At 42.5% G+C, this 27,678-nt stretch overlaps 1 protein-coding gene across 3 annotated transcripts in view; it reads left to right on the top strand.

The window, feature by feature from the left end:
• GFRA1 (GDNF family receptor alpha 1) overlaps window positions 1–27,678 on the top strand; it is a 325,570-nt gene that overhangs the window by 187,053 nt on the left and 110,839 nt on the right. The gene's annotated exons all lie outside the window — the stretch shown is intronic.

Below are 27,678 nucleotides of genomic sequence, written 5' to 3' on the forward strand. Positions count from 1 at the left end.
GAGGAATCAGACAGGTGTGCCTTCGTCCACAGTTGACTTAGGCTGGGAGCAGCTAAACTTTGGTCTGTTTCCCCCTTGAAAGTTAAAGACAGTAGATTAAATCCCTGCTCGCTCACCCACTTACAGCTGGTGGCCCTGCCCCTCTTTGCTATTCAGGCTGCAGAGTCTGGTGGTTCCTGCTTAAGCTAGTACATTATGGGGTGCAAGAAGGGCAGCTACTGGGATCTGCCCGGTACGTCTGGGTAACAGGTAGGTTTGCTGAGTCATCCGCTTCCATCCACTCTCCTAAAGGGCTGCTTGCAGGCAGGGTGAGGCAGTAGTGGTGTCCTGCTACATAAATATTCCCTGTTGACAACTTGGAAATATCTTTGCTCTCTGTACTGTAATTCTGGGGTGAAGCGTTTTATCTGTAGTATGAGGCCATTGATGGCATCAGCCTATTATATGCACAAAGACCAGTGTTCTCTCTAATTTTTTTCATCTGTGTGCAGAATTAGATTTCTTCTGGGCAGCAATATCAAGGCTCAGTGTGTGCACCTGCATTCATAGTAGAGCCTTCCTGATTCAACCTGAGCAGGATCTAAAATTAACTGAGCAGACATAAAAAATGTGTGAGCACATGCACATGCCTTAGAGGGAATGCTGACGAAGACCAAGTCCCCATAAAATCTATTTTCATATTATGTAGGCTAGTACTGTATATGCTTGAAGGGCATCTTTAGTGGGTTCCTGTGACTTCTTGACAGAATCCATACTATCCTTCACCACTAGCTGCAATTAGTGACTTAGGCTGCTGTCCTATACCCTAGAAAGTAATTTCTCAGGTCTCATTGGACTTATGTCAGAGATTGGGCCTTTAGTCACCCAGATGAAGTTAGTATTTCTTGCTACATAAATAACTTGCAAAAGCTTCAATAGTATTGTTTTGCTGGTTCACACCATCTTGGAATTAAAAAAAACAAAACTCCTCTCTTATTCCTGTTTAGTGCCCTCTCTGCATGTTTTCATTCAAATAGGAAAAATTTTACTGGAATATCTGCTAGAGTCCCAATGCATTCTATGCTTGTGGAAAGCAGTGAAGGAAATAGTTAATGAAAATTATCCTGATGCTTAAATCTGCAGTATGGAGTATTTCCTTTAAGTGCCATCATTACTTCTTGTGCTGTCTTCATTCATTTCAGCATGCAAGTTGCCTAATGCTATTTCATTTTCTCACTTTTCACTCATTTTCCCTGACTTTACGCCTTTCGTTCTCCATCATTGCACAATCCAGCTTCTTGGTCAAAAATGTTATTACTATTTTTGAAAGTGATGAGAGTATGAAAGTGGATTTCTTCACAGATTACCCAATACAGTTCTCTTTTCATTCAAACCAATATGTCAGGATTCATGAGAGCCTGGCTGTTTGGGGTAAGGGAATTTGACTGAAGAGCGGTTCACACATGCATTTTCATCACTGGATTGATGTACCATTAAGTGATAACGTACATGTATGAATGAGCCATCAAACACCTCAGGTAGAATTTTAATATATTGCTTGATATCACTTCAATGGAATCAGTTCACACACTCAGTGGTAAATAATCAAGTGTTGACTTAAGTGTTGAGAAATCAAATGACAGACATCCATGTGTGAACCAGCCCTTCATATTCAGCTTTAATGGAAACTATGCAGCTAGGTAGGATGCCTTCAGTAGCATTTACAGAGAATTTTCTGGGAGTATAGCATTTGCTTTTTTTGAAAAAAAAGTGGCACCACACTGTTTCTCTTCTTGCCCTATGACAATAGAATTCCTACAAATCCAGCTATTTGTGTGGCTCCCTTAGTCACGAATGGATTTTATTCTCATTTGGTTTATGAGATTTGGATTATGAGATTCTGATGCCAACAAAGTGGATTAACAGCCTAAATGTTGTGAGGAGAAAGGCAGGAACTAGCATAGGATTGATGTTTCCTCCTTCAGTTTCTCCATCAGTGGGAATTGTTAATGGAACAGCTCCTGGGGAATTCGTGGGGACCCCAAGCTACATTTTAGGCTTGTGTGGGGGAATTACAGTAGCTAGCTTGAAATGGAGCAGCCCCACCTTCAGAATAAATTTGTTCAAAGCTTCGGTTGCTGAAAGAACTGAACTGTTAAAGTTCAAAGTAAAATGAGGTTTCTTGAAGGGTTTGGGGGGTACAGGAAGAGAAAATAATGGTTAAATAAGCCACTATATTAAATGAATAAGACTAGCAAGACCAACAAGTTACAAAAGACTTTGTTACAGCTCACAGAGAGGCAGTTTGGCTTGAGTTTCCAAATTAAGTTCACTCAAGGCTGACAAGAGAGAAACGGACAGTTTTGGATTTTAGGAGAAATGAGGGGAAATGGAAGTGGAGTTTTGAGAATAGGGGGTTATATACTACCTCGCTCCTTCCCGGAGGAATGCTGTGAATCCTTGCAGCTCGGACAGGACCTGCCGGTCTCGTAGGGTGATTACCACCGATGCATTGGAGCTCGGTTGGGGTGCCCACCTGGAAGGTTTTTACCTGAGCGGACGTTGGTCCCCCAGGGAATAGACTTGACACATCCACTACTTGGAGTTGCTGGCCATTTTCAATGCACTCAAGGGGTTCTTATTGAGAGTTCTTTGGTGACAGTCCAAATGGACAATACAACACCAAAAGTCTACATCAACAGACAGGGCGCCACGTCTTCAAGGAGCCTTTTGTTACTGTCAGTGGATCTTTGGCACTGGTGCATGGCGCATGCAGTGTCACCTCAAGCAGTGTACATTCAGGGGTCCATGAATGTCCAGGTGGATATGTTGAGCCGGATGGTGTCAGTCTCACACGAGTGGACCTTGGACTGGGACATTTTCACAGAGTGGGTGTCCTGGTTCTGGACCTATTGGTGTCCAGGGACAATGCTCGGTGTGCCCTCTATTGCTCCAGAGCGGGGGAGGGCTCAGGCTCATTGGGGGATGTCTTTGACCTGTCTTGGACGGGCCCTCTGTTGTACCTGTTCCATTTCCACTCCTTCCGAGAGCGGTGAGCAAACTGAGACTGGAGCGGGCCAGGGCCATCCTGATAGTGCCTTGGTGGCCCAGGAGGCCTTGGTTTCTGGCCCTGAGGAAGCTGGCAGTGGGCTAGTTATGCCTTCCTGTTCAGCTGAACCTGCTGTCGCAAGAGAGGTGTCAGGTTCTGCACCCAAACATTCAAGACCTTCACCTGACGGCTTGGAAGATCCTGCCGACTTCCCACCAAGACTAGGGGACATTTTGGTTGCGGCCAAGAAACAGTCCACTAGGAAAGCCTGTGATCATAAGTGGACTCGCTTTGGGTCCTTTGCTAACCTACATGGGTTTGATGTATATAACCCATCTGTACAAAGTGTTGGTAATTATTTGCTTTCACTTAAGGAATCTGGTCTCAAGCTGTTGTCCCTTTAGGTACATTTGGCTGGCATTGTGGCACATTCCCCGGCAACCTGGGCCTGTTGGTTTAAAGACCCAATAGTTAAAAGTTTCTTGAAGAGTCTTTCTCATGTTTTTCCTGATGACCCTGTGGTGTCACCCACCTGAGCTTTGTCTGTGGTGTTGGCCGGATTGATGAGGCTCCCGTTTGAGCCGTTGGCTTCCACTGAACCCCATCTCCTTACCTGGAAGGTCACCTTTATGGTGGCCATAACCTCCGCTAGGAGGGTGATTGAATTGTGGGAATTAAGAGTTGATCCACCTTATCTGCACTTTCACAAAGACAAGATGGTACTTAGGCCAGATGTACAATTCCTCCCTAAGGTGGTTTCTATGTTCCATTGTTCTATGCCACTAACTCTGCCTATATTTTTCCAGAATCCTTTCTCTGATGTGGAACGTAGGTTAGATTGTCTGGATGTTAGTAGGGCATTGTCCTTCTACGTCCAAAGGTCTGCAGAGTGGAGGAAGACTCCTCCTCTAGTCATTCTCTACGAAGGGCTTTGTAAAGGCCTACAAGTTTCTGCTCAATCTATGTCCAGATGGATAGTTTTAACAATTAAGCTTTGTTATAAATTGGCTCATAAGCAGTTACCTGCCACTGTTAAGGCCCACTCGGTCAGGTCTGTGGCGGCCTCTGTTGCTTTCGATCATGTGGTACCGTTGTATACTATTTGTCAGGTGGCTACGTGGGCTTTGCCCCATTCTTTTATCTGCCATTATGCTATTGATGCCAGGGCACACAATGATGCTGTATTTGGCAGGAGTGTCCTGCAGTCCATTTTCAGTTAATGTGTTTGTTTATAAATAAATGATTCTGGAGGATTACATATTGCCTCTGTTTCTTCCCTCCTCCTTGGGTGCTAGCTTGTTATGTGCCCATTGGTGTAAAAGACAGAGACTACATTGAAGAACAACAGGTTACTCACCTATAACTTTGGTTCTTCTAGTGGTCATCTGTACTTATACACACCCTCCTGTCCTCCCCACAGGGTCTCCTGAAGGTGGACTCTGTGACTGAGGGGATGAGAAGTGGTGCAGCCGCATATAGTGGCTAGGGGCAGAGTTCCCACGCAAAGCAGGAGAATTGAACTTGTTAGGTTCTGACGAACCTAACAAGTCTCTGCACAGGCGCATAGCCCATTGGTGTAAAAGTACAGATGACCACTAGAAGAACCAAAGTTAGAGGTGAGTAACCTGTTGTTCCAAATGTAGAGGGGTGATCCTCAGGGTGTGCCCCCAAACAAGCTCTCTTTGTAACAGAGTGTACTCTAATGGAAGCAACAAATTGGCTTCTGAACTTCCCTATCCCTGTTTAGTATGCAGTCTGGCTGATTATTGTAGCTGTATAGGCTTTATCGGCTTTATCAGATACTTTTGGTTGTTGTTATTGTTTGTCTCCAAGAAGGCTGGAAGGAACTTTCTGGTGTCCCAGTGCTGTGATCTAAAAATGCTAAGTCTGTTCTGTAGTTGCAGGGGCTAAAGGAAAATAATAATATGCAATGGCCTCTAGACACTGCTTTTGGACACAGAGAGTTTTGTTTAATTTTGTTTTCAAATTGGAAGAAATAAATCAACAGAACAACACTTAAAAACTTGTTTGGTAACTACTGTGATCCCCAGTCTTTTGGGAAGGTCATTATCTCGTTATGTACCACACATATTAAAACAATAAATAGAGCAGTTTGCACTCGTGATAGAAGTCCATTTCCAAGGCCCTGCAGTTCTGGCTCTTACTGTGCTTCTATTATCCATTAAAAGAGAATGGATTTGCAAATGCTGACACGGTGAACTATTAACCAATTCTTCTTTTTGACCGACCATTGACACTTTTCCTTGGATGTATATACCATTAAGACTGTCTTTTAAGAACAGTTGTAATGGAACAACTCTCAGTACTACACATAATATGGACCCATGACAAGATTAGTAGGCTGTCTAAGATTTTATTGTTCTACAGTTATAAGTCCAGTATACGTTAACACCTACAAGAAATGCAAAGCTGTTTATACAGATTCTGAAAACTATTTTTTAACAAATGTAAATAAGATCTGACTTATTTTCAAACCAGAAGGAGCAGAACCAGCCTTCATGATTCATTTAGACTACATTTTACTTTTCAGGTAAATACCACCACAAGATAAATTTCCCTGTAATTCTTCAGTGATTACATATTATTATAAATTTGGTGCCATTGTAGTGAAATGCCAAGGTGATAAATTCAGCTAAAAATGTAGGAAATGCAACAATAGGAAAAAATGTGCCTATTCCTGCGATTGTATCAGAGTTGAGGACATTTCAGGTAATGAATATCCAGGACACAATTACAAGTATATGTCCTGCAATTCCCATAAATATTGATTGTATATAAACTACCCTTGGCTTTTGAAAACTATTCCACATGCACAGATCTTGGTCGTTCATCCAATACTGTATAGTGTTTTGTACTGTATTAACAGTAACATTTCACATTTAAGGGAATAATTTTTTTCCTCTTTTGAAATAAAATGTGACTGTGTTGGACTTTCTGGGCAATTTTACACACACACGCACGCAACACTAATCTTGTTTCAGATTCTGAACACCAGCTGTCATTAATTCCAGGGTCACCTTCCTTTTAGTTGGTTCTATGGCTAAGGGTACAATCCTATGCTTTTAAAAAACTGGTCTGAGCAACATAGGATTTGGAATAACTCCATGGCGTAACTGTATAGTGTATCTCCAAAGTTACAATAGAGCAGGGCTGCTCAACTTTGGCCCTCTTGCAGATGTTGGCCTACGACTCCCATAATAACTGGCTGTTGGCCACTGTGGTTGGGGATTATGGAAGTTGTAGTCCCAAAACAGCTGGAGGGCCTAAACTGAGCAGGCCTGCACTAGAACAAAGTTGCACTGGTATAACTTGACCATTAATGCAACTTTTTCTGTGCAAAGGCTAAAAATAGGCAGAGATGGAGCTGTATTTCAGGCAGGATGTGTAGGAGCAGAACATACCAAATCCTGAACTCCCTCCAGACTATAGCCATTCTCCCATGATCTAAGCTTATACTGACTTCAGAAGTGGTGTAAATAAAAAAAGTGTTCATTAAAATAAATGGAGAGAAAAAAGAAAGAGAAAAAGCCTCACTCCCTCCATCATCTCCTGCTTCACCCAACTTGCCTGCTGTGTCATGACAGAGTATAGGATTCAGACTTAACTCTGCAGCCAATCACAGCTCATGGAGAGACCATGAGGTCATTCACACAACCGAAAACTGGACAGGACAAATGTCCTACCCAGTTTTGGGAGCTGTGTGTGCTCCCAATTTTTGGTTGTGTGAGAGCAAACAACTCGGTAGGAGGAGGGAGAAGTGATTGTATGGAAGCAAGGTAGGAGAAGAAGCTGGTTAGGGCAACACTGTCCTACCCAGCTTGCATACCCAGCATTTGACCAAGGTGGGATACTCAGCTTCTTCTCTACCTTGCTTCCATACAATCACATCTCCCTCCTCCTACCTAGTTGTTTGCTCCCACACAACTAAGAATTGGAAGTACACACAGCTCCCAAACCAAGGAAGGACACTTATCCTACCCAGTTTTCGGTTGTGTGAATGACCTCCATAACTGACTCAGATTATAGGGTGCACAGCTATATCTCCTTGGACACATGCCATGCACACTTAGAGCACATAAGGGAGAACAGTGGTGATGGAAACTATGGAGAAAAGACGCTTCACACAAAAAGGGAGAAATTTGCAGAAACATCCTGCTGCCCTCAGAACATATATGAGAACAGAATTTTGCTAATAGTTGTCTTCTCAGAACTCTTACAGGTACTTTAATTCAAGACCCCAGACACAAACACCAAACTGGAGCTTCCACTTCAGCACTCCAAATGGGGATTCAAGGATGAGGCATCTCACACAGGTAAGCAAAGTGGGGGCGGGATATCATGCCTCAGAGTATGAATGGGACATATGTCTCCACCCCACAATACATTGGCAGCTGTTTCTTAGGAATATTGTGATCCCTTTCACGTGACCATATGGGGGTACTTTCAGGGTGAGTAAACTGCTCCTACCCTAGTAGCCATAGACAAGGAGAACCTCTGTTTGGATTACCAAACCCAGTACACAAACGATCAAGGCAACTGCAGATTCCATTGCCGAAATCAGGATCTGGGTCTTCTGAGGATCAAGCCAACCATCCCAGCCTGCATTGCGTTGCCATGCAACCCTTATTACTTCATCAGCTCTCCTTTGATTGGCCATGAAGGGGCAGGAGGTGGGCCCAGTCCTACTGAAGGTGCAGGCAACAGGATCATAGAGTGTGTTTTGCAGAGCAGCACATTTATAGATGGCAGCCCCTGTAGCCACAGCTCTCTATCATTAACATGGCTGCTGGGCCCCAGCAACTCCTAGGAAAGGTAAATGTGCCCACATGAGGAAGAGATCTCTTAAAGAGCTGGATATAGAACTTGGGTTACCCTGTTTTGAACATCTTGGGTTGGAATGATTCCCATAAGTTCACACAACCATGAATCCCAGAGTATGCTGCCTCCTACCCTCTTTTTGATAGTCTTATGAATGGGCTCTGCATTGGCTAACCATTCCTTTTGCCCTCAACAGCTAATAGAAGTATCTCCCACACAGGTAACATAGGATAAGTATGTTCTCTATTGGTGAATGCCAGACACACCACTTCAGGCACTGCCACTCACAATCCCTTTTGTTTTTCTAGATGCAGCAGAACAGTCACTGTACACAGAGTTCCACTGCCGCTTCTTCTAGGGGAGGAAAAGGTACTATCTCTGTCACTGCACTTTCTCCTCCAATGGGGAAGGGAGGCTGGGACTGGAGCAAGGACACTGCATGAAAACTCAGATGGCACCATTTGTACTCAGTCACTCACTCAGAAAAACCAACCATGCATCTAGGTCCAGAGACCATATTTTGCAGCCATTTGCTATTTCAGGTTACTCTCTGTGTATCTCTTTGTTCTCCGCAGGCAGCTATCCAACAGGTGAAAAGGAAAGGACCTTCTACATGCCCCGTGCTGCACACAGACAACAGGAGAAGGCCACAGCATGACCTGCAGTGGTGCCCAGTGTGATTCCAGTTGATTATCTGTGGGGATGCCATCCTACTTGCTCCAGACAGGCTCCTGTTGCTTTGCAAGCTCCATGACAGAAAGTCTATGTTTCAGGTGAAACCAAGCCCAGACAACACCTGCTACTTTGCTGTCTGTCATGTGACTCATAAGAACACAGAGCCCTGCTTGGAAGAGGTGGTTGGCAACTCTGTTCATGTGGTTTTCTTTCAGTCTCTTTCAGGCTTCATCTGTGATAACTGCTCAATAAAAGCTTTAACTTTGTTGCAGTTGTTGGTATTTTGTGGCTAGGGATAAGCAAATAGGGATCCCTTCCCAAATGCTAGTGTTTTGTTTTTCTTTTCTCAGCTGGCCTCAGGATGGGGCTTTGAAAGGGAAAAGTGGGGGGGGGATTTTTCTGCTACCAGGGTTCAGGGTCTGCAACTTTTACATTATCTTATGCTATGAACTCCAGTGAAGGCAAGTGGGAGCAGGCTCCTCAGGGCTCACAGACAGCCCGGTCATTGCTGCCATGATGAATAAGGCAGTCAGTTGAGGGGAGGATGGAAGGATAAGGGCTTCTAGATACCCCGGCAATCAAGCAAATGAACATGGTGTGAATAGACAGAGGGAACAAGAGACAACCTGTGTCACATCAAAGCCAAGTGGCTGACCCATCAAGAACTCCCTCTGATTTGCTGAGACACTGCAGTCTTTGAGTGTGATCCATGTCCAGGTTTTGGATCTGTGACCTCTTGTCTATGAGACCAGGCTCTAGATGCAGCCTCTGTTTTCCTGTTTTTCATGTGGCAGACTGTGTGGGTGACTGAAGAATGACAAATGTCCTATGACACATTATTTTTCTGCCTCCTATTGTAGCTGGGTAGTCATGCTGGATAGTTGTAGCTGCTTTGTGGTGTGGCTTTGAGACCTACCTACTCGTCCTCTATTGGCTTCTATTGGTGTTTCTGGCCAGGCATGCAAAGGAAGTTTTGTCTTAATTCTTCCTAGCTGGGCTTGATCTCAGTGTGCCCAGTTGTCAGCCCAGAGTTCTATCCAGTGAGTTTCCAGCATTTACCCTGCCCTGAATGCATTAGGGGCACCCCTTGTCACTTTTTCCAGTTCCTTCCCTGGCAGAAGAGCCCTTCCCTGCAGATAAGGAAGATTTGGAAGCTATTCACATCTGCACCAAAATCTGGGCTAAGAAAGCCCAGTCCTGTTTTCGGTGTGTGTGTGTGTATACTTCCAGGAGCTGTGCAGTTTCTGATGGCAGTGCAGTGTCAAACCCGCTTAGGGAGCCCTTTGCTTAGCCTGGGCTTTGGGTGTGAGAGTGCCCCAAAAAGCAGGCTAAATGTTTGTGTGTCAATGTCGTGTGGCTTCGTGCAGCATCGACACACAAGTAGCCTCCCGACCAGTCTCGGGAGGCTCCCCATAATGCATTGTGCACTCGTGTGGTGAATGTGGAAGCTCTGGGGCTTCCGGGGCCCCGAACTTCCCTGCTCCTTCCCTGCTACCAGCAGAAGCTGGCAATCATCTGGGCAACCGATCCGGCTGCCCAGCAACATGGATGGGATCCCTTTGTCCTACACAGTTAAAAAGGTAGTTCAGTTCAGTTCAGTTTATTGCGATCTTTGATCAGATAAATCTACCCTGAGGTAGATATCAGTATAAACACATACATGCATATACATATTAAAAAATCAGTTACATAGAAAATTGAGATAAAAATATATAGGATAAAACAAAATTAAAAAGAAAAAGGAGAGATGATTAAAATTGACTATTTCTGACACACCATGAGCTAATTTGAATTGCAGCTGTACAGAATTTGGCTACTGAATGCGAGATATAAGTGTGTTTATCAGAAGGAAATAACTTTATATAATTTTTCTTTGCTTCTTAAATTTTTATTAGATTTTACAATAACTTTTACATTCAATTACACTCATTTCCTAACTCTACACATAAATACATATTGACTTCCAGCTCAGCTATCTGCATGGTTCACAGTAATTATACATATAAGCCATTGCTATAATAGTTCAAAATATACAAACTGCATTCAATACTGCTCGATTTTACCCAACCCAACCTGCTGCTATTATTATATTTCAAACCCTGCTGAAAAGTCCATACTGGGAAAATAATTCTTTAAATAAAGCAAAAAAGGTTCCCAATCTTCTTTAAAGCATTCGAAATTATCATCTCTTATAAGTGTTGTAAGCTTTGCCATCTCTGCATATTCCAAAATTTTTATCAGCCAGTCTTCTTTTGATGGCATTTTAGTGTCTTTCCACTTTTGCACATAAGCTATTCTGGCCGCTGTGGTTGCATACATAAAAAATGTTAAATTTCTTCTAGGAAGCTCTCCTATTATTCCCAGCAGGAAGGACTCTGGCCTCTTGAAAAATATCATTTAAAAAATTCAAAAGGCCTTTGCCCTCCTGCACGACCACCACATATGAAGGAGAGTTCCTTCACATTCTTCACATTTCCAACATTTGTTTGAAACAATTTTATACATCAATGCTAGTTTTTTCGGTGTCAAATACCATGTATACATCATCATATAATAATTTTCTTTTAAGGTATAACATGCAGTAAATGTTAAATCCGTTTTCCATAATTTTTCCCAATCTGCCATATCTATATTATGACCTACATCTTTAGCCGATTTTATCACTGTCGTTTTGACCACTTCATCTCTTGTCTCCTCCAAAAGCAACAACTTATACATCTTAGAGACTCATCTTTCATCATTTTCATACATCTCATATCTGAAGGTTTGATCTACAAACCCAACCTTAAGATCCTTTTTATAAATTTCATTTAGCTAATGATACTGAAACCAATTACTAACCATACTTTGTACTTCACCCAAATGTTTTAATTTACAGTCCTTCTCTTGAAAACATAACAAATCTCTATAAGTACCCCATTTAAATTGCATGTTTATCTCTTTACGTGCCAGAGCCTCAATTGGGGATACCCATAATGGAGTTTTGCACTCCAAACGTTCTTTATAGTTTACCCATACTCCAATCAGACTCCTTACATATTGATTAAGAAAGTCTTATGCACTTTAACTTTATCATACCACAAATATAAGTGCCAGCCAAACCTTCTGTCAAATCCTTCCGGGTCAAGTATTCTGGAATTTCTTAATGTTTTCTATTCCTTCAACCATGTCAAACAGCCAGCGTCAAAAAACAACCTTAAATCTGGCAGGGTAAGACCACCTCTTTCTTTTGCATCTGTTAAATTCTTAAATTTAATTCTCGGTCTTTTCCCTTGCCAAACAAATTTAGTTATATCCTTTTGCCATTGCTTGAAACAAGTTAACGTATTAATTATAGGAATAGTTTGTAAAAGAAATAACATCTTAGGTAAAACATTCATCTTCCCAAGTGAAATTCTTCCCATTAAAAATAAATTCATTCTACTCCATCTTTGCAAATCAGTTCTCATTGTATTTAATATTTTAATATAATTATTTGAAAACAATAAAGAGTTTTTGTTTGTCAGCCAGATGCCCAAATATTTAGTTTTCTTCTCCACTGTCAATTCACTTATCTCATAGAATTTATCATTTAATTTCTGATCCAAACTTTTTGTCAACAAAAATTTTTCAGGGTATCTAAGAATGAGAGGAGCAATATATTTAGAATGCAGCTCACGACAGAAAGAACACTATAGAAGCACATATATAAAGAACAATATAGAACACAGAACAATATAGAACACAGAAAGAACAATATAGAAGCACAAGGGCACAGTTTCTCCAAATGATGAACTCTCCTATACCAACCCTCTAGTACTTCAGAGGGCAGCACATCCAGCCGAGCCAATGTCAGGGCTCTTCTGTGTGCTGGATGGATATATCAGGTCATACAGGTATTTAGCTGGTTTTTGTGAGGGCTTGGTGGCTCCAAGTCTTACAAGGCTTGGTTCCTGGCTTAAATCTGTCTGGCGTTCCATATCAATAATACGCCTCTTAAAGATCACCATAGCGTTATCATAACCCAGATGGAGAAGATATTCCATTGACAGCCCATATGATTTTAGCTTTTCTGTAATTAGATGCATCCAATCAGAGGAGTGTTCATAAAAATTAGGGGAGCTAGGCCAGAAGGGGAATAAATCAGTTTCAAGCAAAAGTTGAAGATATAAGTCCAGGCACAGGACTCCAATCTTGACAAGCCCGCTTCCAAACACAACTTAACATTTGACACACAGCAGGGGGTTGAAAAGATGGCCCTAAGGAATTTAGACTGGACCCTCTCAAGTGGATGGAAATCACTGTATATACAGATCTGAGAGCCATAAAGAAGCTGGGGAATAACCTTGGCTTGAAAAACCTTGATGGCAGCTGGAACATATCTACCCCCAGAAGAGAAAAAGAATCTCAGAATCGTGGTGGTTGATCTCTGAGCATGTGTAAAAGTGTAATTAGTTTGTTCATTCCAGCTACCTGACACCTGGAATATGACTCCCAAATATTTATATTGGGTTGTCTGGGCTACACTAACCACATTAATTTGCCATTTGTGCAAAATGGGTTTGCACAAACATTATGACCTTTGGCAAACATTATGACCTTTGTCTTGTGATAGTTGATGGAAAGCAGGTTTTCATGACAATAGTTAGCCAAAGCTCTCAACATTCTCCAAGCTCTCAACAAGCTCTCAAAGCTCTCAACAAAGCTCTCCCCACCAAAGACCGTGACAGGAGCACAGGATCATCTGCATAGAGGAGGACGGATAAATGTCTACTGCCCAGTTTTGGTGGATGAAATTCGAGATTAGAGAGTCTATCCACCATGCCATTGATATAATAATTAAACAATAGTGGGGCTAATATACAACCCTGCCTGACCCCCCTTTCAGCACTAGTTGGGCTTGTTAAATGGCCCTGTGGGTTACAATGCATTTTTAAGTGGGAGCCCTTGTGAAGATTTTTAATTAACAAAAGCAACCTTTGGTCAGTTGAAGAATTTGATAGTTTCATCCATAATCTATCTCGAGAAATGTGATCAAAGGCTGCTTTAAAGTCAACAAAGGTGGCATAGAGTATACCCCATAGCTTGTTCTTGTACTTGTTAATTAAATGCCTCAGGACCAAGCTCTGGTCAAGAGTAGATTGTCCAGCTCTAAAGCCTGCCTGCTCATCTGCCAGTACACTTTCTCGGTCAAACCAGTCAAGGAGCTTCCTGTATAAGTATCTGGCATAGAGTTTACCAATTATGGAGAGAAGGCTAATTGGTCTATAATTAGCTGGGTCAGTTTTGTTTCCTTTTTTAAAAATTGGGATAATTATAGACAATCCCATTGTTTTGTTGCCCTTGTGGCTCAGGGGATATAGAGTCAGTTGCTCATGTCATTCTGTATTGTCAATTTTATAGGGATGCTCCTATTAAGTTTATTGCTTCTCTCTTAAAGAATCATCCTGGCCATACGGATCAATTTTACTTGGATTTTTTGGTGTCAAATTTTAAATCTGTTACTTATATAAATGTGGCCAAGTTTTTTGTTGTTGTTGCATCCAAACTTTGTAGCACTTCTATTTGAATATTTTGTAAATTATAAATGTATTATTTTAAATGTTAAGCTGGACTAAGGACCGTAATAAATTTACTTACTTACTTACTATAGACAAACCCCAATCATGAGGTATACATGCAGTTTGGTTAATAAATGTAAAGAGTGATGCTAATACTGGAGCCCACCATGCCAAATTAGACTTAATCAGTTCAATAGGGACAATTAAAAAGGTAGTTATTAGTAGTCTGAACAAGTATTTGGAGGATGTGATTAGGGGCCGTTCAGATTAACAACACATGCAATCAATGGATGTGTCATGGAGGATGTCCTGCTGGATACACTCTCAGCACGCTCCTTCCTGTTCACATGACGCTAGGCCATATCATTTGAATTTGAACTGGCCGTAAGTTATACTGAGTTACACCAGTGCGAGTGGCCATTGGTGTAACTGGGAGCAAGAGTGCTCTAACTCTTCTGGAAGTCATTTGTCATATTGAGATATTTAGTCTTTTTGACATGATTTACCAAGCCAATCTGAGAGTGATTGACTTATAATAATGTGTTGTCTATTATTACAACCCTTTCCCCCCCCTTTTTGGCTGTCACCCTGATCTCTTCCGTCTCAAAATTACCCTCACAGTTCTAGTTGGGGTAAGATTATGTTCCTAGTACTTGGTTGTTTTTCAGGACTTGTATTTCACCCACAGTGCTTCTGCAGAGGACTTTATTCCTTTTAGGTTTTTATAGTTGGTTGGATTTTTTGCCTTCCTTTACACTTGTAGCAAACTTGTAATACACAGTTTCCTGTCCTTTCTCCAGATTTTATAGCTAGGTATAACTATCCCACTGTTTCCACCAAGTTTCTGATACTCCCACTGTATCTTTGTTATATTTTAGTACCAACCACTCTTTTCCCCACATCTGGGCTTGGACACTTCATACGTTAGAACAGCTATATATCGCAACCCCCTCTCCACATGTCATTTTTATATGGAATTTCTCTTATGATCCTTTTATGTGGAATTTCTCTTATATCCTTCTTATATGGTATAGGTTCTCACCTTATACTATATAAGAATCACCATATAATATATCCCTTTGCTATAGCAGTTCCCTGCAATGAGCAGGGGTTGGATTAAAAACAGCTTTCATTTATTTCTTAGAGCTTGTTGCAAAATTCTGCCCTGCTCTGTTTGATGACCTAAAACATTTCCAGCATCATTTCTGAGGGATAAATTGTCCTGAACTAAATGCTCCAGAATTTCTGTTGGCTTTCCTCCTGAAATCAATTTAAAAGGAGCTCTGGACCTTCCTGAATAAAAATGGTGAGGACTCTCCAGAAACTTCACTGGCCAAAAAGCAGCATTGAGAATCTTAGCAGGATCCGTGAGTGTTGACAGATAACACCAGATATATAACACCAGTCTTGCAGGAGCTGCCTTAGTTATCAGTTTGTTTCCAGGTACAGTTCAAGGTGCTGCCGATTCCTTTAAAACCCTGAATGGTTTAGGATCAGGGTACCTGAAATATCACCTTCTCCCACATCAATCTGCCCATCATATCAACCTGCCCATCTGACAGAGAGGACTTCCTATGTGTACCACCTCCAGCTGAGACTGACCACATGGTATAGGGCTTTCACTGATGTGGCCCTCTCCCTTTGGAATGCTCTTCAATGGGAGATTTGGTTGGCTGGCTCCCACCCTCCCCTGTTTAGATGGCTGGTAAATACTGTTTTATATAGGCAAGGTTATAAATAGGTATATTTTTATTGCTTGTTTTATTGTTAATTAACTTTGTAGCCTGCCCTGAGACTTCTTGTGAAGGTGCAGGGTATACAGCTTCTAAATAAATAAATGTCAGAGGTCTGGTTTTGTCACTCTTCAAGTGGAACCCATCTCTTATACCTGCTTGCATGTCCTACATTGTCCCCAATGCATAACGCGTCTAAACATTTCTTCTATATATTTAAGCATTCTGTCACCAATGCTATTCAATATCTTCATGAAACCGCTGGGTGAGGTCATCAGGAGATTTGGTGCTAGGTGTTATGCTGATGACACCCAGATCTACTTCTCTCTTTCATCTGCTTCATCAGGAAATGGTGTTCATTTCCTAAATTCCTGCCTACAGGCAGTAATGCGCTGGATGAGGGATAACAAATTGAAACTGAATCCAAGCAAGATGGAGGTGCTCATTGTAGGGGCTCAGAATCTGAGGAATGAGTTAGATCTTCCTGTGCTTGATGGGGTCACACTCCACCAGAAGGAGCAGGTATGCAGCTTGGGGGTACTCCTGGATCCAGACCTCACCCTGGTATCTCAGGTGGAGGCCGTGGCCAGGAGTGCTTTTTATCAGCTTAGGCTGATTCGACAGCTGCGTCCATTCCTTCAGGTGAATGACCTCAGAACAGTGTTGCACCAGCTGGTAACCTCCCGGCTTGACTACTGTAATGTGCTCTATGTAGGGCTGCCTTTGTACATCATTTGGAAACTTCAGTTCAAAATGTGGCAGTCAGGCTGGTCTCCGGGGCAACTTGGAGAGACCATATTATGCCTGTTTTGAAACAGCTGCACTAGCTGCCAATAAGTTTCCAGGTGAAATACAAAATGCTGGTTATTACCTTTAAAGCCCTGAACGGCTTAGGTCCAGGTTACCTTAGAGAGCGCCTTCTTCAGTCTGATCCCCACCGCACGCTAAGATCATCTGAGGAGGTCTGGCTCCAGTTGCCACTGGCTTGTCTGGTGGTGAATCAGAGGTGGGCCTTCTCTGTAGCCGCTCCTAGACTGTAGAATGTACTCCCTGAAGAAATCCGTAATTTGAATTCTTTATTGGCATTTAGGAGAGCCCTAGAGACCTACCTTTCTGGCCTGGCCTTCCAGGGTTTTGAAATTGTTTTAATGGGTTCTTAATGTATTAGGTTTTTATAAGGTTTTGAATTGTTTTATTTTTTAGCTGCTTTATTGTATTTTAAAATCTTTGTTTTCGATCATTGATTTATTTTAACTATTTTGTGGTATTTGTGAACCAACCTGAGCTATTCTGTAAGGGCAGTCTTGAAATCGAACAAATACATACATATATATATAAACACTATTTTACCCACATTTTGAGGCTGTGCTACTGTACCTTACACAGACACTTGGAAGTCCTGAACTCTAACATCCAACTTAGAAGCCTAGCATTTTCTTCCAGTTCCTCACAGGACATTACTTGGTCTTGTTGGTCTTAATGTGCATTTCAAACACCAATTCTTCCCTTATGTTCTCTACCAGCCCCTCCACAGAGTACATTATTATTTATTTATTATTGATTGATTGATTGATTTGATTTGTATACCACCCTTCCAAAATGGCTCAGGGCGGTTTACAATTAAAACAAACCACTAAAACAATAAAGAGCTAAAACAAATTAAAAACGGTATAACAACAATTAACAATTCAAAAACATTTTAAAACAACAATTAAACAATTACAGTGATTAAAAGCCCCAAAATCGGGTCAGAATATTAAAACCGATTTAAAAACCCTGGAAAGCCAGGTCAAACAAATACGTTTTAAGGGCTCTCCTGAAGGCTAGTAGAGAATTCAAATTGCGGATTTCCACAGGAAGCGCATTCCACAGCCCCTGAGCAGCTATAGAGAAGGCCTGCCTCCAAGTCACCACCAGACGAGCTGGTGGTAACTGGAGACGAACCTCCTCAGATTACCTTAATGTGCGGTGGGGATCACGCAGAAGAAGGCGCTCTCTAAGGTAACTCAGGCCTAAGCCGTTCAGGGCTTTAAAGGAAATAACCAGCACTTTGTATTTTGCCTGGAAACATATCGGCAGCCAGTGCAATTGTTTTAAAATAGGCGTCATATGGTCTCTCCGGGTTACCCCAGAGACCAATCTGGCTGTCGCATTCTGAACTAATAGAAGTTTCCGAACTACGTACAAAGGCAGCCCCATGTAGAGCGCATCGCAGTCGTCAAGCCTGGAGGTTACCAGCTGGTGCACCACTGTTTTGAGGTCATCCTCCTCAAGGAATGGGCACAGCTGTTGAATCAGCCGAAGCTGATAGAAAGCACTTCTGGCCATGACCTCCACCTGAGAAACCAGGGTGAGGCCTGGGTCCAGGAGTACTGCCAAGCTGTGCACCTGCTCTTTCTGGGGGAGTGTAACCCCATCCAGCACAGGCCTCATCCCTCAGATTCTGATCCCCCACAATGAGCACCTCCATCTTGCTTGGATTCTGCTTCAATTTGTTATCCTTAATCTAGCCCATGACTGCCTGTAGGCAGGCATTTAGAGAATGAGTGCCATTTCCTGAAGATGAAAGGGAGAAGTAGATTTGGGTGTCATCAGCATACTGATAACACCCAGCACCAAATCTCCTGATAACCTCACCCAGCGGTTTCATGTAGATATTGAAAATCATTGGTGACAGAATGGAGCCCTGAGGGACTCCATATAACAGCTCCTGCTTTGAGGAGCGACTGTCACCAAGCTCCACCATCTGGGATCTACCCAAGAGATAGGAACGGAACCACCACAGAGCAGTACTCCCTATTCCCAACTCCCCCTGGCAACCCAGAAGGATACCATGGTTTATGGTATCGATTATGTCTACAGCCTTCACATTGGACAGGCAAGTCACGATGTGGTCAACGTGCCCATCACAAACCCATCTTTCTATGATCTTAATTATTAAATCTAGCACATGGTCTTTCCCCATCTATCTCCAGAGGCATATCCATGGTGCAAGAGATTATCAGTTCATCATGCAAGAAATTGGTCTCTTCTAAGGGATCTTTATCTTTTTCTTTTAATGATGCTGTCTTGGCACACTTGGAGGCTCTCCACACCAGCAGTGTGGAGAACCGAACTGGACTCTGTGGTAGGGAGAGCAGGCTTAGCCTGCTCTCCCCACAGACGTGCAGGGAGCTGTCCCTAGGCAGCCAGATCAGCTGCTCATACGATTACCAGCTCCATTATAGAGCTGGTAGGGGCAGCGGAGATCAGGGGCTACCCGGCCCCTGGAAGTCCCAGGATGCCCAGTGCAAGTGCACAGGGCATCCTGGGGAGGCCCCCAAGGCCAAGGAGGCTTGTTGGAGCCTCCCAGTCGGGGGTCTCTTAATGAGATGCTACGGAGCTGCGCTGCAGCATCTCACAATCAGAACAACAAGGTTAGCAGAGTGCTGACTCTGCTAACCTCATTTAAGGGGAGGGGTATTTTAGAAGGTTTGCTGCTGGAAGCCTCACAGCTCCTGTTGCAGCTCCTGTGCAGAACCAGGCTGCACAGAACCAGGCTGCCCTCGTGAGAATAGCCACTTATTCCTGACAGCAGACAAGCTGACAGCAAGGGAGTGAGATCCCTGAAGGTCTCATCTGTACATTTTTCTCAGCTTTTCGAGGCCAGCCAATTTAGCCTCTAGGCAATGAATTAATTCCTAAGAGCAGGGAGGATGCACTCATGACTTCTGTCCAGCCCGCGAATAGTCATATATTTGCAACGCAAAACACTGGCAAGCCTCCCACACTTTAACCCTATTTGGGTGTTTAGCTGGCTAGTTCTGGCTAGCCATGCCCCTGCCCTGACATGCCTTTCTAGCCACATCCCTTGCTCTCCCTTGGTCGAGTGCTTGCATGTAGCTCAGGGAGAGCTGCCCCCATTATTTGGAATGTTGGTCATGCAGCATTTGAAATCACTGGGGGAAACGCCACAGCTTCAACACTTGCCTCTGCAGACAAGGGTTGGACCTGGGAAGAGTGAGGGTGTGACTAGAGGGATGTGTGTGTCAATGTGGAGGTATGGCTAGCTAGTGCACTTCCATTCTACCCCCATCCACACAGTCAGGATGAATGTCTAAATAGGACTCTACTAGCTTCCTAGCTTCAAAACTGGTTTTTCTTTAAGACAGCTGTTAAAAGCTATTTTTTAAATGTAAATAGTTTTGATGTTTACTTTCAAATGCCCTTTTGAGAGAAGGGACTTGACTTGGCTGGTCTCCTTGCCCCATTGATTAACTTGCATGACTCCTTTGCTTTCTCCTTGAAACATTTTCACTGGAGATCTCTTGTATACAGTAGGCTGTGGCTGCCTTGCAAACTGACAGCCAAGCTAGCCTTAAGGTTTCTGAGTATGGATTATTCTGCAGAATTTTAAGGGTTGGTCTCACTGATCCCACTTGATAATCCTAGCATGATGTGATTTTAGCTTATATTTGGATGAAGATGGAGAAAGATGGCCACATTTACTTACGGTTCTTGGTGTCTCAAGGCTCGATTTCTTGTTGCTGCTTGATTATTTAGTTTCTTTATATTTGTTTTACCTTCTACACCCTCACAATTTATTAATTATAGAAAATTGCAGATGAAACATACACCTAATTATTTTTTTTAAAAACCCAGAAGATTCTAGGAGCTAAGTATTAATCCATTCATGGAGTGTAATAAAGATTTAAGGAGAACGGGGAATAGAGTAGAACAAAATGACTCGATAGCTCTTAAAATAAAAATGTAATTAAAGCATATTCACATCTTGTCCTCCACAGCTGTTGTATACATAATGGTCAAAGGAAACAGCTTGGCTGCTACTTAGTTAGAAATAGCACCCACCCAAAAGAAAAAAACCCTTGGCTGTTTTAGAATCCAGATGTGTTTTATACTTTTATAAATAAAACATCGTTCTTAAAAAGATGAGACTCTGCAGGTACTATCATTAAGGACATTCTGTAGGCCCATTTTGTGTTGCAAATGCTACCCCTCCTGTAAAAAACAAACATATAATAAATCTAAGCAACTTCTACAGCATACAATTGAAAGAGAGATGTTAAAAATATATGCAATGTGTTTTGAAGAGTTATTTTGAGGGTCTTTTGCAAATTTCTTTCTAAATGTCATTGGTGTGGGTCTCCCTCAGACACAGAGAGCAAGCAGGTGCACAATGTGCTTTTGAAAACCTGCCATGAAAAACACAAAGGAGAACTATATCCAAAGTGAATAGTAGATGGCTTACTCTCAAATGCATGCACATGTAAAGCAGCAAATATTGATTTTAGTGCGTCTTTCTTCTTGTTTGAAAATACATCAGCTTTCCAGTGGACAGCTGCCTGCAAGTGATATGTCATCTGTATATGTCTTGCCTTTAAGATAGATTAGCTAGGTATTCAAGACCATGTCCCTCAGTCAGGAGTTCTGAGGATGCTGTGATACACACACAGAGGTTCCAAGCACATGAGCTTTACCATTCTTGGGAGAACTCCATGTACAAAGGTGTCCCTGTCTTGGATGTGAATGTGTATCACCACTCCTGTGCTCTGAGATCTAGCAAAACCACAGGCAGAGTTGCATCCCATTGTTGGCAGATGAGACCCATGAGTGAGATGCTTTTGATAGCCAATAATAGAAAGTTCATATAGGTTTGAAGTGCTCACTTTCTGGATCAGTTTCCAACATATTTATGTGTGTCCTATCTCTCTATCTATCTACCACCCTTCCAAAAACCGATAAGGCCGGTTTACATCAAAACATTCTATGGTTTATACACATAAGCACAACACATGCTAACCATATGCACATACAAGCAAAGTGACTTACTGAAAATGCCCTATTTAATTAGGGTGACCCAGGAAACTGAATGCTGGTTTTGAACTTGGGTTCAAATCCCAGGTTAAACAAGGAACTCATCAATATAATCTTAAACTAAGTTCTCTACAGCCAAACTGAGAAGTAAAGTGACCTACCACATAACATGCAAGGACGAGCAGTATAGAGCCTTTAAAGCCCTTTGAACATTGTAAGTGCTATATAAATGATTAATAGTATACATCAAAGAAGAGATTATTGAAGCATGATATGGCCTACTCCAAGTATAATGTTCATGTATATTTTGAAACATTTTAAAAACATACATTATTTATCAGTACAGAACCTATTATGTTTTATGCCACAATTTATGAATAAATCTACAAATGTGTACTGCAGGTTCCTTATTGAAAATGTGAGCTTTCATGTGTGGAGCTCTTTCATTACCTAGATTTCAGATCCTCACATTTCCGAGCTATTGGGGCACTTACAGTGCAAGGAATGCAGGGTCAGGCCAAGAGGTTTTCCTGTAGAACATTCTCTTTCATGTACCCGCATTTGATCTCAGTGATTTATTATGTCCCCCACCCCCTCTTTAATGTATGGCACACAGGAGCAGATATTTTGTGGCTGCTTCTTTTATTCAGCAAGCAGTGGACTCTAGCTGGCTGACATACAGGAAGAAATATTCTGGGGCACATTTTAGTGAGAATTGTTCATGTGGACATTGGCAAGGTGCAGATAAAAGGTTCTTCAGCTGATGCCACAAAGTTGTTCATGTGGGTGGGCAACCAGCCCATCCTCTTGCACAGCTCCCATTCTTCTCAGTTATTTATTTCTTGAAGGCCACTTTTCAGCAGAAAAGCTGTCCATGTGATTTGCATAGAAACGGAAGAAGAAGAATGATAGCTCCCTGACACCAGATTGTGCCCCGTGATTCTAATCTTGCGGAGATAAGATGCTCAGTTTCTATGGTAGGAATCATCAAGGTTGTTCTCATGATCAGGCTGCTTGTGAGAACCGGCAGAATCTACACAGATTCTGGAGGTGCCGCTGTGTCAAACCCAGCACCGAAGCCCGGCTCTTAACCCTGGGATTGTGTGTCAGTGCAGGCTGCTTGCAGCTTGTGCTGACACAGAGATGGGGGCCTAGAGCGCCCGTCCCCTGGGGGAATCCCTCAATGCACTGAACTTGTTGTGCAGTGCACTGTGGAATACCCAGAGGCCAGTTCAATGAGTCCTGGCCTCAGAGTAATCTGCCCTGCTCCACGCTACTTGAAGCAGCACTGATTGTGTGGGAGCGTGCTCCATGCTCCCAATAAGCACAGTCTGATCGTCTGAGAAGGCAAAGCCAAAGGTTTGCAAAGCCTTCCCCCCGACCACCTGGTTGGTCGTGTGAATGGCCCCCATGTAAGATTAGTATAAGCTGTGTAAGCTTCATCGCTAGCTTGCTGTGTGGATGCACAGGTCTCCTGGAAAAAAGATACTACCAAGCAATAAGTAGCCAGTTTGTTACAAAATACAGCAGCCAGATCTGTCTCTGGAACAACACAAAGAGATCATGTTACTCCAATTCTTAAAATGTGCTGGTTGACGATAAATTCTGGGTGAAAGAGCAGGTAATTACCTATAAAGCCTTAGAGGCTTAGACCCAGGGTACTATATATACCCCACTGCTGTTTAAGACCTTGTGGAGAAATCTGCTTATGATTGCCACTGGCTTGTCTGGCAACTGTTCAAGTCAAGGCTTCTTGATGGCCGCCCCTGAGCCGTGGAATGCACTCTCTGCCAAGTTGCAGGGTTGAACGTGCCTGGCTGCTGGCATTTAAGAGGGCTTTATGTTGCCATGGGGGGAACAGGCCTTAAAACGCAGTTAGGTTTTTGAGTATGTGCAACTGCTCTCTTTTATTGTTTTAATGTTCTGTTTTCGTCATTTAATGTCATTTGTGTTTTAAGTCATCTGTACATTTCTTAGAGACAGCTGTTTGAGTCATTATAAAAATGTAATGATGACTAAACATCAAGGTGTGTGCAGTGAGGTTGTACACAGTACATCACACTTTTAGACACACTTTTAACCCTGCCCACCCATCCACCCTTGTTGTTTGATTAATTTTATACACAAGTCTGTAGAGCACCAAACCTATGCTATAGGACATCACTTCGCACCAAGATATTAAGTCATCTGCTTTTGTGTTTGATGGCTAATAGAAGACTGAGAGGCTGTTCACACAACCCAGGCTTGGGTTTGGCTGCCCATGTGAAGCACCAGTATCAGGGCCAATCTAGATTCTGTCTGCACCGCTAACCCGAGTTTTTAACCCAGGCTTTAACTGGGATGGTCACCTTAAGTGGCGCAGTGGGGAAATTCTTGACAACCAAGCAGAAGGTTGCCGGTTCGAATCCCCACTGGTACTATATCGGGCAGCAACGATATAGGAAGATGCTGAAAGGCATCATCTCATACTGTGCGTGAGATGGCAATACCCCTCCTATATTCTACCAGAGAAAACCACAGGGCTCTTTGGGAGCCAGGAGCAGAAATCGACTTGACGGCACACTTTACCTCTACCTTTGACTAGGGTTAAAGGGCTCAAGTACACCCTTTACCCCAGGTTGGAGGTTGTGTGTGTGTTCGGGCTGCATGCAGCCTGAGCACACACAGAGTCAGGTGCTTACAGCACCCGGCTCGTGGGGGAAGCACCATGCGTGCCGAAGAGATTGTCGGTCATCTGGAGTGGCAGGGAAGGTAACTTCATCTCTGCCTTCTCACCCACCCTCTCCGCCTCTCTCATGGTTGTATGTACAACCTTTGTGTAGTGTGAAGTTCATCAAATCACCTCATGTTCTCAAATGCTGTAGAAAGTCACTATAATAAGGTGCCCTGGGAACAGTGAGTTTGTCCATAACACTTGCACTATGTTGAGAACTTAGACATATAAAATATCCTCAGTTTAGTTGCATCAGAGGTGAATTTGGGGCGGAGCCTCAGGGAATTCACAAGTTGGGGTCAGATGCTGCTTTTTGTTTTTGTATCATGTTGGATGACACATCAAATGTTCCTGTTCGCTCTGATACAGGGCTATACAACTTCGTCCCTCCAGTTGTTTAACCATAATCTCTAACCACAGTGACCAGTTGTCAAGAATGATATGTGTTGTAGTCCAACATCTGCAGGAGGGCAAAAGTTGTGGAACCCTGCTCTAATAGCAAGGAAAGATAGAGCTAAATTGGTGGCTATTCTGTCTGGTAGGTTAATATATTGATATGTATATTTTTATGTATGTATATTATATATATATATTCTGCATATGCTTGGTTGTTGGACTTGTTCTATATTTTTGCTCCGCCCCCTTTTCCTTCCTTTTGTTATGGACTTGGACTCATACAATAGAAGGTTTTGATTTAGTGGGGAGAGAAAAATATTCTTAATGTTGGCTATTGAACCTGATAATTACTGCAATAATGCAAGTTTATCTTTACTTTGTAATATCAGTAATTAACAGGCTGCACAATTTTGACGAAGAATGTAGTTTAAAAGTGGAATATTTTGCTTTCAAACCAGTGATTTCTGTAGCTCTTTAAAAAACCCACAAATATGGAGGCATCTCTTATTTTTGTCTCTGTTGACACAGGCAGAAAGAATTCTTACTGAAACTGTGTCTAAAGAGGAAAAGAATAATGCCTGGAAATTCAAATATAAAACGTTTCACACTTCCTCCTACAGTCTATGCACATGCTGCCCTTTGCTAATGTTGCTTTTGCTAATGTTCTGCTAGAGAAAGTCATGAAGATCAAAAGCCTGGCAATTTGGGAGGATGGAACCCTTTCAAAAGGAGAATGGCAAGCAAGAAGGGGGGAAATCCTAACTACCAATACTTGCACATCACTCCTTCTTTTTATTAGTTCTTCACTCAGCCCAGCTTCATGCTTCAGGAATCAGACAATAAGTCTTTTGTCAAAAAGTACTGAACATTTCATAAGGGCATTTTGCTCTGGAAAGTAGACTTTTTTTCAAATCAACATTGGCCCAAATGAATGAATGCAGCTCACCAAATATAAATGAATAAAAATTAGATGTTCACCTTAACCTTTGGCCATGTTAACTTATATGGGTTCTGATTTTTATCATATAACTGTTGGCTTTTCTCAGTTTTGCTGTCTTGGTCCGAGTGAGCTCCTGTTGAAGCCACTTCCTGTCCAATTCTGAGCCCTTCTTTAGGCAACTCGCTGTTAAATGGGTACTGAAAAACTTTACAGATGAAACACTTGTACAGAAGGATTGCTTAATGGTATTACTGGCTCACTGCAGTTTACCATTTCTAAGTAACATATGGCAATCAACAGAGCAGTGTCCATATCTATAGTGACCATCTGGGATTTATCTTGAGATCAACAATTTAGATAATTTCAAACTCTAATATATTTACACGATTAAGCAGAAGTAGCAGAAGCAAGCAAAGCAAAATAAAGAGACCTTTGTTAATCAGATGCTCTTTTCATTGTGGAATAAGTGACCATATGAACAGCACTTTGATAATTATCTTTGTGATGTAGAGTTGAGTAGTTCAGAATTCACTTCAAACACACAGTGAGCTGGCAGCACAAGATGGTAACCTGAGAGCAGTCTGTAATATTGAGCAAGATGTACAGCTCCTCTCTTTTGGGGAATTCTCATACCCGCGTAAAGAAGTATGGAATCAGATGATACTTTACTTGTAGGTTGAGGATGCAGACACTTAACTGGAGGAAGAATCTGTCACATAGAGGTGCCAGCCATGTTGTAACTGCATGCTTCAGGGATCTGACAATAGATCTTTTGTCAAATGGTACTGAACATTTCATGGCATACTGCCATGTGTAATTAAGGAGTAATTATGGAGTAATGTTGTAATAGTCAATTCATTGTGTAGCTAAAGTCTGCCAACAACTGGTTTGCCATGCACGTCCCATCACAGAGCATGTTTAAATCAAAGACTGCATGGTAAGTGGTCATTGGATTCCATTTCTAGTGTTGTTAGGGTTGCCATGTCCCTGGGAATTTAGGGTAGCCCCCAGATCTTGGCTCCTCCACTCGGCTGCTAAATTCCACCCGGATTTACACGGATTTCAAATGTGCTGTCCAGAGTGCCAGGATTTTACTCTGGATTCAATCACATGGGAGGGCAGAGAAGGAGGAGAAACTATACACATCACCGAATGAATGAATTGTTGCTGCGTAATTTGCATAATATGCAAATTAGTCCAGCGGATTTGGGAAGCTTGAATATGGCAACCATAAGTGTTGTTGACAAGGAAGCAACTCTGAATCAAGAACTTAATAAATTGTTGTTCATAGAAACACGCCCTTACAGGGAGTGACCTGAAAAACAGCTGTTATTGAACTGGATTGCTTTTCCATGCCCCTTATATACCTATATACAACTCGCCTATATGCAGTTTGCATGAATTTTGATAAGGCTCTGGCTGCTACTCATGTTGCACTTCTGTGATGCCTATCAGGCCTTAGCTGTGTCCAGGGATGAGTAGCAGGGTTCTGCAGCATGCAGATAGTGCTTTGAGAGGCCAAAGATAACAGAATCAGGCCAGCAGTCTCATTCCCAAAGAAGAATGTCCAAAGCCAAAGGCAAGGCAAGGCAATCTCATGATGACAAGTGGCCCAGACTTAGGAAGCAAGACGGCAAAGACAGTCATAGAGGACCTATTGATTCCCTAGAACCCCTGATCTGATGGGGCTTGATGAACAGTAGTACCTTCTTTGGCCATGATCTGGGTGGTAGTGCAGCACAGCAAAGATAAGGGCAATAATTCCCTCTTCCAGAGAGCTGATGGTGCAGGAGGTGAGGCTCTTGGGCTTAACTGCTGGAACCTTGATTCGCGACCTCCCCCTCCCTCAGGGTCTCATAATGCTTACAAGATCCACACATTCTTAACCTTGTGTTGCTTTTACATTTTAGAAAACAATTCAGTTACATGCTGGAAAGCATGACCACCTTATCGCAGCAGCTCCTAGTAAGCAGTTGGATGAGGTGACTCCCAAGAGCCCT

Source organism: Hemicordylus capensis, chromosome 3, assembly GCF_027244095.1.
Source record: "Hemicordylus capensis ecotype Gifberg chromosome 3, rHemCap1.1.pri, whole genome shotgun sequence".
Classification (NCBI taxonomy): domain Eukaryota; kingdom Metazoa; phylum Chordata; class Lepidosauria; order Squamata; family Cordylidae; genus Hemicordylus; species Hemicordylus capensis.